The sequence below is a fragment of the Xenopus tropicalis genome, chromosome 9 (assembly GCF_000004195.4).
Source record: "Xenopus tropicalis strain Nigerian chromosome 9, UCB_Xtro_10.0, whole genome shotgun sequence".
In the NCBI taxonomy this organism is placed as follows: domain Eukaryota; kingdom Metazoa; phylum Chordata; class Amphibia; order Anura; family Pipidae; genus Xenopus; species Xenopus tropicalis.
In genome coordinates, this window is record NC_030685.2 from 8,571,088 (window position 1) to 8,585,876 (window position 14,789).

The window sequence follows — 14,789 nt, forward strand, 5'->3', positions numbered from 1 at the left end:
ACCTCTGTCCCCCGGTTACTGTCTGTATGCGGAGGCGCACTCATTTTAAATCCTCTGCTCACATCTCTTCACTTTTTTTCCTACTATTGCTGGCTGCAGGGGATGTCTCTCCTACTATTGCTGGCTGCAGGGGATGTCTCTCCTACTGTTGCTGGCTGCAGGGGATGTCTCTCCTACTGTTACTGGCTGCAGGGGATGTCTCTCCTACTGTTACTGGCTGCAGGGGATGTCTCTCCTACTGTTACTGGCTGCAGGGGATGTCTCTCCTACTGTTACTGGCTGCAGGGGATGTCTCTCCTACTGTTACTGGCTGCAGGGGATGTCTCTCCTACTGTTACTGGCTGCAGGGGATGTCTCTCCTACTGTTACTGGCTGCAGGGGATGTCTCTCCTACTGTTGCTGGCTGCAGGGGATGTCTCTCCTACTATTGCTGGCTGCAGGGGATGTCTCGCCAAACCCCGGGCCCTGCTCCATACCTTCTTATATCCGTCCTCATCCTTCTGCCCCCATGCTTAAAGTCTTTCGTTCCTCTACTGTTTCTAACCTTATTCAGGTTCCCACCCTTCCCTCCTCCTGCCTTCCGTTTTCTTGTGCCCTTCTTAATGTCCGTTCCGTAACTAACAAAGCTACACTAATCCATGATCTGTTCTGCTCTAAATCATTCCATCCCCTCGCACTAACTGAAACCTGGCTGTTGCAGAATGACACCGCCACTGAAGCAGCGCTCTCTCATGGCGGTCTGTCTTTCTCCCACACCCCCCGGGCCACTGGACGCGGTGGTGGAGTTGGAATTCTCTTCTCCTCCTGTTGCCGGTTCGCACCTATTCCTATTCCCCCAGCTTTTTCTTTTAACTCATTTGAGGTGCATGCACTTCAAATCTTTCATCCTTTCTCTGTACGGGTGGCTGTCATTTACAGGCCCCCGTCAGCCTCCTCCCCTGCTACCTTCCTCTCTGATTTTGAAACCTGGCTCTCTTTTTTCCTCTCTACTGACGGCCCTGCAATCATCCTTGGGGATTTCAACTCCCACATTGATGATCCCTCGCAACCCTGGCCCTCACGTTTTCTATGCCTAACCTCCTCTTTTGAGCTCCAGCAGTGGACAAACACTCCTACTCATAAGGATGGCCACTTTCTGGACTTAGTTTTTACTAAAAACCTGTCCCTTTCTGATTTTAACAGTGTCCCCTTCCCCTTCTCTGACCATCACCTGGTTACATTTTCCATCTCTCACTCTCCTTCCCAACCTGCTCCTTCCCCCGCTGTATTAATTAGAAATACACGTGACGTAGATCTCCCGGCCTTAGCTCGCTCCTTCAGGTCCAGTCTCTTCTCCTTTGACGAGATGTCTGACCCTGATACCCTGGTTAGCGAGTACAACAGCATTCTAGCCTCCACAATTGACTTATTTGCACCCCTTCAGCCTAAGCGTACTCGGGTTCAAAACCCACGCCCCTGGCTGAATGTGCAAACCAAATTCCTACGCTCCTGTGCGAGGTCTGCGGAACGTATGTGGGGAAATCCCGTACGCAAGCAGACTTTATCCATTATAAATTCCTATTGGCTGCCTCAATTCAGCCCTGTCGAAGGCTAAACAGGAATATTACAACACACTTATAAATAACAATAAATCCAACCCGCGACGCCTGTTTTCCATATTTAATACCCTTCTGCGTCCCTCACAGACCCCATTACCTCACCCTATGCACTCTCCCCAGGACTTTGCTGATTTCTTCATGAACAAAGTGGAGTCCCCCCGCAATCAGATTCCCCCCTCTACTAATACAGACCAGCTCCTCCTTCCTCAGCCCCCCTGTGCATGTCTTAACTCTTTTGGTCCCATAACCGTCTCCGAAGTCTCCCGGCTTCTTTTGTCTTCTCCGCTCACCACTTGCTCTCTTGACCCTATGCCTTCCTCTCTGCTCAAACACTGCATTCCTGAACTTACTCCGGCTCTTACTCACTTCTTTAACTCTTCTCTGACCTCTGGAAGGGTCCCCTCTTCCTTCAAACAGGCCTGTGTCAAGCCCATCCTAAAAAAGGCCACTCTGGACCAGTCCTGTCTCTCTAACTACCGTCCTGTCTCGCTCCTACCGCTTGCCTCCAAAATCTTAGTGATACGGGAGAAGACAATACGCTCTAACTTCCTTAACGCCCATAATTTATTAGACCCGCTGCAATCTGGTTTTCGGCCTGCGCACTCTACTGAGACAGCCCTGTGCAGAGTTACGAATGATCTCCAGGTTGCCAAAACCAAAGGTCACTTCTCTATACTAATCCTCCTAGATCTATCGGCTGTGTTTGATACGGTTGACCACTCCCTCCTGATGCAAATTCTGCATTCGATTGGTCTCCGTAGTCAGGCTGCATCCTGGATCTCTTCCTACCTCTCTAACGGTTAATTCACTGTCTCCTATGCTAATAAAACCTCATCTCCAGTTCCTCTTAATGTGGGGGTACCCCAAGGCTCTGTACTTAATGTGGGGGTACCCCAAGGCTCTGTACTTAATGTGGGGGTACCCCAAGGCTCTGTACTTAATGTGGGGGTACCCCAAGGCTCTGTACTTAATGTGGGGGTACCCCAAGGCTCTGTACTTGGGCTGTTGTTGTTCTCCCTTTACACGCTGTCCTTGGGAGATCTTATCCGTTCATTTGGCTTTAAATACCATCTGTATGCTGATGATATCCAAATTTATCTGTCGACCCCTTCGTTAACAGTTGAAACTGAGACTCAAATCTCTAACTGCCTCCTGGCTATCTCTAATTGGATGAACCAAAGCCATCTCAAATTGAACCTAACAAAAACTGAACTAATGATCTTTCCTCCTAAGCCTGGTCCTACCCCCCCTTTTCTATCTCTATTGAAGGCACCCTCATCAACCCTGTCAATTCGGCACGCTGTTTGGGGGTGATCTTTGACTCCAGTCTCTCCTTTTCTGACCACATTAACACCACTGTCAAAACCTGTCACTTTTTCTTACGCAATATTGCCAAAATCCGTCCCTTTCTCTCTACTGTAACAGCTAGGCTGCTCATGCATGCCCTCATCCTATCCCGACTGGGCTACTGCAACCTGCTATTAACCGGCCTCCCTAACTCCCATCTTTCCCCCCTACAGTCTATATTAAATACTGCTGCCAGAATTATCCTCCTCTCATCCAGGAGAGTTCAGGCCCCTCCCCTGCTAAAGTCCTTATCGTGGCTCCTATCAAACAAAGAATTGCTTACAAACTTCTTCTTCTAACCTTACCCCCATTCCTCTGCTCCTCACTACATCTCTTCCCTTGTGTCTCCGTACGTTCCTGGCCGACTCCTTCGTTCCTCGCAGAGCAACCGTTTGGTTGCCCCCCCCACTACTACTGCTGTTTCCCACCTTAAACCCTTCTGCCTGGCTGCCCCTTACATTGGGGATGCCCTCCCTGATTTCCTCCGGAGAGAATCCTCCCCCAGTCTTTTTAAAACCAAACTAAAAGACTCCCTATTGGAGCACTCGCCCAGCACCTGATCTGGGAACTGGCACTTATATTGTAATGTCACCCACTGTGACCTACAGCACTTATATTTGCCTATTTGTGTCTGTTAGTTACCCTCCCATATAGATTGTAAGCTCTACGGGGCAGGGACCTCCATCCTCTTGTGCCTTTGACTCTTAACTTATTGCAACTGTTACTGTATCTTGTATTTATTTGTATTTATTGTTATACTTTGTATTTATCTATTATTATCTTATTAATCCCCTGTTTGTATTAATGAATTCTACTGTACAGTGCTGCGTACATAAGTAGCGCTTTATAAATAAAAATATACATACATACATAATATATTCCTTTATCTTTATATATTGTAGTATCGTTTGTAAAATGTTGTCTTTAATGGTGTGTCTTATAAAGGTACTAACAAAGGATAATGGAATAAGGGGTAAGAATCACAGGAAGCATATGAAATTATGTTTTTAAAGGTTAGTTACATCTCTGAAGGGTAGTAATCATTTGTTAATGAAGCCATAGTTTAGTGACATATAATAAACACACATAACCTTTAAGGTATAGTTAATTAAGATTGTTTTGAAATAATGCATATTTATCATCTAGAAGGAGGGAAAATATTTGATCTCTTAAGTCATTACGTTATATCACATGAGTTATTTGTATGAAGTTTTATGTCCCGTAATAAACAAAAATGAGATGTTTTGCCTAAACCGTCAGTAGTGCCTGATTATCAAGCTCAAACTAGCAAAATTATGCAAAGAAGATTTATCAATTTAGCATTTTTTAAATTGGCAATGAGTCTTGAATATATCAAATGCTACGATATACTTTTGTTTGCAAAACAGTTGGTCGCAGTCTTTCCACATTTGTATTTGCTGTTTAAAGGAGAAGGAAAGGCTAATAAAGAGTTAATCCCAAGCTGCAGGCATACCTTCAGTTCTCTCAATAGTGCCCTTAGGTCTCCCCATATTTCACCTGTTCAGATGATCAGAAGCCAAACAGGAAGAAAAAACACTGCGCTGTGTAGAGAAGATTCCCATAATGCCTCACTCCTGCACAGACACTGTGACCAGGACTGTGGGCGGCATATGCGCACAAGCAGGAGCACTCCCCCTAGCGTCTGGTTGCCATGGTGACCGCTGCCCTTATAAAAAGTGGATGCAGCGGCAGCTGGGGCCATAACAAGAGGACGCAGCCGGCAGGCAGTTGCTGGGGGGGAGGCAAGTGGGGAGCGGGTAGAGGAGTGGAGCGGGGGGGGTGGTGACAAGAGGACGCAGCCGGCAGGCGGGTGCTGGGGGGGAGGCAAGTGGGGAGCGGGTAGAGGAGCGGAGCGGGGGGGGGTGGTGGTGACAAGAGGACGCAGCCGGCAGGCAGGTATGGGGGGGAAGAGGAAAGCAAAGCGGAGCTGGGGGTTGGTGATGACAACGAGTTGAGCTGGATGAGTTGGTGTGTGAGCTGGGGGGGAGACACAGAAGGATGCAGCTGCTGGGGGGAGACACAGAAGGACACAGGGGGGAGCGGGGACCGCAGGGAGGATACTGGAGGATGTTGGGGACGCATGCGCAGTAGAGACAGTGAGGGAAAGGAAGTGGGCATCCCTTGTTAAAGATGGCGGCGCCGTTCACTGAAACAAGTATGTAGGTTCTAGTATGTGTATCTCTGTAAATCTCTCATTAGGCAAGCCAGGAATATAGCGATTTTACACAGCAATAGTAGTACTATTTAATAGTGTGCTCAATAGATTTTGACTTTCCTTCTCCTTTAAAGATGCTGATGCCATATCACCAGTGCAAATGTGTGATAAAAGACAAGGCAAAAAGCACAAGTGATGCTCTCTGGTACTCACATATTATTATGATGAATTGTGGTAATAGCATAAATGGAAAATGTATTCATATTAATGAGCAAGAGGATATATGTTATTTGATATCTCAAGCAAAATAACATGTAAAGTGCATTTGATTTTAACCTTACTCCTCAACTTTTAGTAATTAAATCACCAAGGTTTGATTTTAAATTTACATTTTGTGTAATCATATGTACTTTGGATACATTTATGTCTCTATGTAACATGTTTATTTACATTCTTTCTCATCCGTATAATTGTAAACTTATAGGTTTAAATTAGTTATTACTTTTGTAAAAGTGTTAAATGAGGGTCCATTTTTACTGGTGTTCCCTTTATTCCCCTTACAGTACTGTCAGTACTGTACCCCTGCTATTATTTGGTTTGCTTTTATTATTTTTGTTAAAATAATTCAGTTTTTATTTTATAAATTAATCATACACTTACACAAAACACAAAAGCTCACATTTTATTTCTTGTTGTTTTTCCCCAGACAGTAACAAGTTCTGCATGGACATGGTAATATAGTAATTGGGTTATTATATACCTATAAATATATATAGGTTTAGTGACACTGATTTTTCAGTGTAGGTCAGGGGTAGATGAGGACACACAGAGAAGATTCATTTGTTTGCAACAGGAATCAAGATGACATCACCCAAGGAAACCTGATATAAAAGTGATGCAATAAAATTAAGGACTATTTGGAAACACAAAGTGGAATTTCAGCAAAAGACATATGGAATGATTGAAATGTGTCATTAATCAGTGCTGTATCCAAAACAAACATGTAGAAAGCATGTGGAAAATAAAACAAATTATGTAATACGTTAAATACAAGATACTGTATTACACCCTATAGGGCAGATTTATCAAAATGTGAGTTTGGAGCTTAATACAAAAAAACTCCCCCACGTTCTATTCATTCCTATGGGATTTTTAGAAGCGTATTTATGAAATGGTGAGTTCTAGCTTTCACCCATTGATAAATACACTTCTACAAATTCAATAGCAATAAATAGAACATGGGTGAGTTTTTTTGTATTAAGCTTTAAACTCGCATTTTGATAAATCTGCCCCTAAGTGTATATGTGACACATTAAAAAATTTTATAAAATATTTCATGCAACTTCCACCTGGATGGTTAGGTAAGTGTGTGCACTCACAAGACTTTAAACATTCTTATGCCAAAAAGTTAAATCAACAGAACTAAAAAAAACTGTACCAAAATCTAATGTCTATATGTATGTGATTACCCCCCCACTAACTATCTATTGGGTATTAGATAATGTGGAACTCTATAAAGCTCAATGAAAAAAGGTATCTATATGGGATGAGAAACAACAAAGCAACAAACATAAATTTAAATAGTTTATGGGTCAGGGTTTATTCTTTTCTATTGTGCTCCTAAGGAAGCGTGACAAATATCACGTGAAACGCGTTGAGCTATAGCCACATTGGATTAATATTGGTGGTGCACCTGGATTCTGATAAGCTTCATTCTAATTCATGCGTGGGAGTAGCCTGCACTGTAAAGGATTTTACCCTTTTAATAAATTGTGTTACACTATATATATTCTTTTTTCTTTGTATTGCATTGTTTGAGAGGAGAAGTATTACCCTTAACCCTTAAACTGTTGTAAGAGGAGAGGAGAAGTATTAACCCTTAAACTGTTGGAGCTTCTGTTGATTTATCTGTTTGGCATGAAAATGGTTAAAGTCTGGTGAGTGGAGGTTCTAAAGTTGCACCAAGTTTTTTATAAAACATTTTTGTCTCACATATACACTTAGGGGCACGTTTACTAATCCACAAACGCCCGAAAACATTTTTTTTGAATGATCGGTATTTGTGCGACTTTTCCGTCGCCGTCGTGAATTTTTCATTGCCGTCGCGATTTTTTCGTATATTTTCTGCAACTTTTTCGTTGCTGTCGCAAAAAATTGTATTGTTGCGCCGAGTACGAAAATCTCGTATTCATTCAAGCTTCGGTATGGTGACTTTCCTTGGGCCGGGTTGGAGCTGCAGAGTGCCATTGAGCCCTATAGGAGGCTTTCCTTGGGCCGGGTTGGAGCTGGTCGCAAAAATTCATATTGTCACGCCGAGTAGGAAAGTTTCGGATTCATTCAAGCTTCGGTATGGTGACTTTCCTTGGGCCGGGTTGGAGCTGCAGAGTGCCATTGAGCCCTATGGGAGACTTTCCTTGGGCCGGGTTGGAGCTGCAGAGTGCCATTGAGCCCTATGGGAGACTTTCCTTGGGCCGGGTTGGAGCTGCAGAGTGCCATTGAGCCCTATGGGTGACTTTCCTTGGGCCAGGTTGGAGCTGGTCACGAAAAATTCATATGGTCGCGCCGAGTAGGAAAGTTTCGGATTCATTCAAGCTTCAGTATGGTGACTTTCCTTGGGCCGGGTTGGAGCTGCAGAGTGCCATTGAGCCCTATGGGAGACTTTCCTTGGGCCGGGTTGGAGCTGCAGAGTGCCATTGAGCCCTATGGGAGGCTTTCCTTGGGCCGGGTTGGAGCTGCAGAGTGCCATTGAGCCCTATGGGAGACTTTCCTTGGGCCGGGTTGGAGCTGCAGAGTGCCATTGAGCCCTATGGGAGACTTTCCTTGGGCCGGGTTGGAGCTGCAGAGTGCCATTGAGTCCTATGGGAGGCTTCCAAAATCATGCAAGTCGGAAAGGTTTGCCCGCCGTTTACGATCGCCCATTTACTAATCCACGAATACAAATCCCGTACGGCAAAAATTCAGATTGGAAACAAAAATTTTGCAACTTTTACGTCGCTGTCACGACTTTTTCGTATTTTTTGCGACTTTTTCATCAGCGTTGCGACTTTATCGTATTTTGCACAAATATTTAGTCGCCATTGCAACTTTTTCGGATCGAGCGATCGTAAACGGCGGGCAAAACTTTTCGACTTCGCATGATTTTGGAAGCCTCCCATAGGGCTCAATGGCACTCTGCAGCTCCAACCTGGCCCAAGGAAAGTCTCCCATAGGGTTCAATGGCACTCTGCAGCTCCAACCCGGCCCAAGGAAAGTCTCCCATAGGGCTCAATGGCACTCTGCAGCTCCAACCCGGCCCAAGGAAAGCCTCCCATAGGGCTCAATGGCACTCTGCAGCTCCAACCTGGCCCAAGGAAAGTCTCCCATAGGGCTCAATGGCACTCTGCAGCTCCAACCCGGCCCAAGGAAAGCGACGATACCGAAGCTTGAATGAATCCGAAACTTTCGTACTCGGCGCGACAATACAAATTTTTCGCGACGGCGACGAAAAAGTTGCGTAAAATATATGAAAAAATTGCGACGACAAAGAAAAATTTGCGACGGTGACGAAAAAGTTGCAAAAATACAGATCATTACAAAAAAAATGTATTCAGACGCTTTTGGACGTTCGTGGATTAGTAAACGTGCCCCTTAGGGTGTAATATCTTGCATTTAACATTTTGCACCATTTGTTTTTCTTCCATGCACTTTCTACATGTTTGTTTTGGTTATGTCTTGAGGTCTTATTGAAGTAGACTTTTTAACGAAGCTGCAAGCAATTTTCAGCACATCACAAAGAAGTGTTCATCTAAAGAGGCCTGTTTAGCGCTGAGTATTATTGTCACATTAACCAGTTGGGAACTGGCTATATTTTGGACTGCCTTCTAAAGAGGTTGTATCTTTGTCTGTTATTCCAGCTGGTGGTTTCCCCCAAAGATTGTGTTTGCTGTTAAAGGCCTACCTAAGGGGGTGTGATAAATCTGTTCTTAAGCTGAGCCAATGAAAGTTATTTTTAAACCTGCAACAATTGTGTCACTATCCCCAGTGTTGCCCCCTGCCTGCTACAGTATCTGATACTCAGTGACTGATATTCTAATAGCCTTCATAAGCCTGCATAAGACTAACGGAGTACAGCTTACCCAGGCTACACCTGTTCCCGACTCTGTATAGACTGTGTTCTAGCTCTGAGTAGCCAGAGAATGGCCAGGGCCTAAAAAGGGTGTTGATGACTACCTGTACCAGTGCAGTTCGCTTATTCTCCATAAGGACTCAGTAGCTCAGGCCTAAATGGATGTCAAGTATTATTGTGTTCTAAGCCTTGCAAGGCCAGAGAATCGAAGAAAGCTCTGACGTGGAATGGATATATATATATTTATATATATATTTATATTTATATTTATATATATAATATTTACATCATGGACATTTCACAGGTTCCAAGAAATGTTTGAAGATCTGAGGATTTTTTCCCATGGACTTTACATCCCTAAGTTCAAAATAAAATTATAATGTGTTGAATGAATAGGTGATACATTTGAGTGGAATTATGTAAAATATTTTCATACAGAATTATAATTCTACAGCACATGAAATGTACACCATCATTCACACATACTTGTAAATTAATTTGGGAAAGGGCTGAGTATGCCTTTTAACATATGCTCTTGCCTTTTATAGATACTTTGGGGGGTAGTGACATACTGACACCCGATATATACTCTGGGACACAAGTCTCTCTCTCTTTGCCCAGGAGGGACAGACAAATCTCTTCTCTCTTCCCTTAAGGGACAGACAGGTCTCTCTTCCTTAGAGAGGGGCACACATCCAGGCACGTGCACACATATATGAAACATACAGACATACACACATATCACATATATTCAAACATTATACTTGTATTGTACAGATTATTAATTGTGAGCTGTAAAGGGTATGTTTGACTGGCTATTTGTACTTTGCATGGGATGTAAAAATATGCAAGCCCCGTATACCCTTAATGGGACTGCACTAGGCAAATCCATAATGGAGAAGGACCTTGGAGTCCTTGTAGATAATAAACTTGGCTGTAGCAAGCAATGCCAGGCAGCAGCTGCAAGGGCAAACAGGGTATTGAGCTGTATTAAAAGGGGTATAGATTCACGGGAGGAGGGGGTTATTCTTCCCCTTTACAGAGCGCTGGTAAGGCCCCATCTAGAATATCCTGTTCAGTTTTGGTCTCCAGTGCTCAAACGGGACATTATTGAGTTAGAGAGGGTCCAGAGAAGGGCAACTAAGCTGGTAAAGGGTATGGAAAGTCTCAGTTATGGGGAAAGGCTGGCCAAGTTGGGTCTGTTTACACTGGAGAACAGTGCTGGATTTGCAATCCGGGCACCCCTAGGCCGCCGCCTGTCCATCACCACCCCCCCCTGTGCTGACGTGTGATCGGCGCGCACACCCCTCCCCGTGCATGCGCAAACTCTCAATCTCGCATGCGCGGGGCGTTACACTCAAAAACAGAGCAGTGGGGGAGAGGTCCTGGTACTGGCTGATACATTATATATCTTTAAGAAAGGGCTGGATGGCTTCTTAGCAAGTGAGGGAATACAGGGGTATGGGAGATAGCTCTCAGTACAAGTGAGGGAATACAGGGGTATGGGAGATAGCTCTCAGTACAAGTGAGGGAATACAGGGGTAGGGGAGATAGCTCTCAGTACAAGTGAGGGAATACAGGGGTATGGGAGATAGCTCTCAGTACAAGTGAGGGAATACAGGGTAGGAGGGATAGCTCTCAGTACAAGTGAGGGAATACAGGGGTATGGGGGATAGCTCTCAGTACAAGTGAGGGAATACAGGGGTAGGGGGGATAGCTCTCAGTACAAGTGAGGGAATACAGGGGTAGGGGAGATAGCTCTCAGTACAAGTGAGGGAATACAGGGGTAGGGGGGATAGCTCTCAGTACAAGTGAGGGAATACAGGGGTATGGGGGATAGCTCTCAGTAAAAGTGAGGGAATACAGGGGTAGGGGGGATAGCTCTCAGTACAAGTGAGGGAATACAGGGGTAGGGGGGATAGCTCTCAGTATAAGTGAGGGAATACAGGGGTAGGAGGGATAGCTCTCAGTACAAGTGAGGGAATACAGGGGTAGGGGAGATAGCTCTCAGTACAAATGAGGGAATACAGGGGTATAGGAGATAGCTCTCAGTACAAGTGAGGGAATACAGGGGTAGGAGGGATAGCTCTCAGTACAAGTGAGGGAATACAGGGGTAGGGGAGATAGCTCTCAGTACAAGTGAGGGAATACAGGGGTAGGGGAGATAGCTCTCAGTACAAGTGAGGGAATACAGGGGTAGGGGAGATAGCTCTCAGTACAAGTGAGGGAATACAGGGGTATGGGGGATAGCTCTCAGTACAAGTGAGGGAATACAGGGGTAGGGGAGATAGCTCTCAGTACAAGTGAGGGAATACAGGGGTATGGGGGATAGCTCTCAGTACAAGTGAGGGAATACAGGGGTAGGAGGGATAGCTCTCAGTACAAGTGAGGGAATACAGGGGTAGGGGAGATAGCTCTCAGTACAAATGAGGGAATACAGGGGTATAGGAGATAGCTCTCAGTACAAGTGAGGGAATACAGGGGTAGGAGGGATAGCTCTCAGTACAAGTGAGGGAATACAGGGGTATGGGAGATAGCTCTCAGTACAAGTGAGGGAATACAGGGGTAGGAGGGATAGCTCTCAGTACAAGTGAGGGAATACAGGGGTATGGGGGATAGCTCTCAGTACAAGTGAGGGAATACAGGGGTAGGAGGGATAGCTCTCAGTACAAGTGAGGGAATACAGGGGTAGGGGAGATAGCTCTCAGTACAAGTGAGGGAATACAGGGGTAGGAGGGATAGCTCTCAGTACAAGTGAGGGAATACAGGGGTATGGGAGATAGCTCTCAGTACAAGTGAGGGAATACAGGGGTAGGAGGGATAGCTCTCAGTACAAGTGAGGGAATACAGGGGTAGGGGAGATAGCTCTCAGTACAAGTGAGGGAATACAGGGGTATGGGAGATAGCGCTCAGTACAAGTGAGGGAATACAGGGGTATGGGGGATAGCTCTCAGTACAAGTGAGGGAATACAGGGGTATGGGAGATAGCTCTCAGTACAAGTGAGGGAATACAGGGGTATGGGGGATAGCTCTCAGTACAAGTGAGGGAATACAGGGGTATGGGGGTTAGCTCTCAGTACAAGTGAGGGAATACAGGGGTAGGGAGATAGCTCTCAGTACAAGTGAGGGAATACAGGGGTAGGGGGGATAGCTCTCAGTACAAGTGAGGGAATACAGGGGTATGGGGGATAGCTCTCAGTACAAGTGAGGGAATACAGGGGTATGGGAGATAGCTCTCAGTACAAGTGAGGGAATACAGGGGTATGGGGGATAGCTCTCAGTACAAGTGAGGGAATACAGGGGTATGGGGGATAGCTCTCAGTACAAGTGAGGGAATACAGGGGTATGGGGGATAGCTCTCAGTACAAGTGAGGGAATACAGGGGTAGGGGAGATAGCTATCAGTACAAGTGAGGGAATACAGGGGTATGGGGGATAGCTCTCAGTACAAGTGAGGGAATACAGGGGTAGGGGAGATAGCTCTCAGTACAAGTGAGGGAATACAGGGGTATGGGGATAGCTCTCAGTACAAGTGAGGGAATACAGGGGTAGGGGAGATAGCTATCAGTACAAGTGAGGGAATACAGGGGTAGGGGAGATAGCTATCAGTACAAGTGAGGGAATACAGGGGTATGGGAGATAGCTCTCAGTACAAGTGAGGGAATACAGGGGTAGGGGAGATAGCTATCAGTACAAGTGAGGGAATACAGGGGTATGGGAGATAGCTCTCAGTACAAGTGGGGGAATACAGGGGTAGGGGAGATAGCTCTCAGTACAAGTGAGGGAATACAGGGGTAGGGGAGATAGCTATCAGTACAAGTGAGGGAATACAGGGGTAGGGGAGATAGCTATCAGTACAAGTGAGGGAATACAGGGGTAGGGGAGATAGCTATCAGTACAAGTGAGGGAATACAGGGGTATGGGAGATAGCTCTCAGTACAAGTGAGGGAATACAGGGGTAGGGGAGATAGCTATCAGTACAAGTGAGGGAATACAGGGGTATGGGGGATAGCTCTCAGTACAAGTGAGGGAATACAGGGGTAGGGGAGATAGCTCTCAGTACAAGTGAGGGAATACAGGGGTATGGGGGATAGCTCTCAGTACAAGTGAGGGAATACAGGGGTAGGAGGATAGCTCTCAGTACAAGTGAGGGAATACAGGGTAGGGAGATAGCTCTCAGTACAAATGAGGGAATACAGGGGTATAGGAGATAGCTCTCAGTACAAGTGAGGGAATACAGGGGTAGGAGGGATAGCTCTCAGTACAAGTGAGGGAATACAGGGGTATGGGGGATAGCTCTCAGTACAAGTGAGGGAATACAGGGGTAGGAGGGATAGCTCTCAGTACAAGTGAGGGAATACAGGGGTAGGGGAGATAGCTCTCAGTACAAGTGAGGGAATACAGGGGTAGGGAGATAGCGCTCAGTACAAGTGAGGGAATACAGGGGTATGGGGGATAGCTCTCAGTACAAGTGAGGGAATACAGGGGTATGGGAGATAGCTCTCAGTACAAGTGAGGGAATACAGGGGTATGGGGGATAGCTCTCAGTACAAGTGAGGGAATACAGGGGTATGGGGGTTAGCTCTCAGTACAAGTGAGGGAATACAGGGGTAGGGGAGATAGCTCTCAGTACAAGTGAGGGAATACAGGGGTAGGGGGATAGCTCTCAGTACAAGTGAGGGAATACAGGGGTATGGGAGATAGCTCTCAGTACAAGTGAGGGAATACAGGGGTAGGGGAGATAGCTCTCAGTACAAGTGAGGGAATACAGGGGTTGGGGGATAGCTCTCAGTACAAGTGAGGGAATACAGGGGTATGGGGGATAGCTCTCAGTACAAGTGAGGGAATACAGGGGTATGGGGATAGCTCTTAGTACAAGTGAGGGAATACAGGGGTATGGGAGATAGCTCTCAGTACAAGTGAGGGAATACAGGGGTAGGGGAGATAGCTATCAGTACAAGTGAGGGAATACAGGGGTATGGGGGATAGCTCTCAGTACAAGTGAGGGAATACAGGGGTAGGGGGGATAGCTCTTCAGTACAAGTGAGGGAATACAGGGGTAGGGGAGATAGCTCTCAGTACAAGTGAGGGAATACAGGGGTATGGGGGATAGCTCTCAGTACAAGTGAGGGAAAACAGGGTTAGGGGGATAGCTCTCAGTACAAGTGAGGGAATACAGGGGTAGGGGAGATAGCTCTCAGTACAAGTGAGGGAATACTGGGGTATGGGGGATAGCTCTCAGTACAAGTGAGGGAATACAGGGGTATGGGAGATAGCTCTCAGTACAAGTGAGGGAATACAAGGGTAGGGGAATAGCTCTCAGTACAAGTGAGGGAATACAGGGTTAAGGGGATAGCTCTCAGTACAAGTGAGGGAATACAGGGGTAGGGGAGATAGCTCTCAGTACAAGTGAGGGAATACAGGGGTAGGGGGGATAGCTCTCAGTACAAGTGAGGGAATACAGGGGTAGGGGGGATAGCTCTCAGTACAAGTGAGGGAATACAGGAGTAGGGGAGATAGCTCTCAGTACAAGTGAGGGAATACAGGGGTAGGGGGGATAGCTC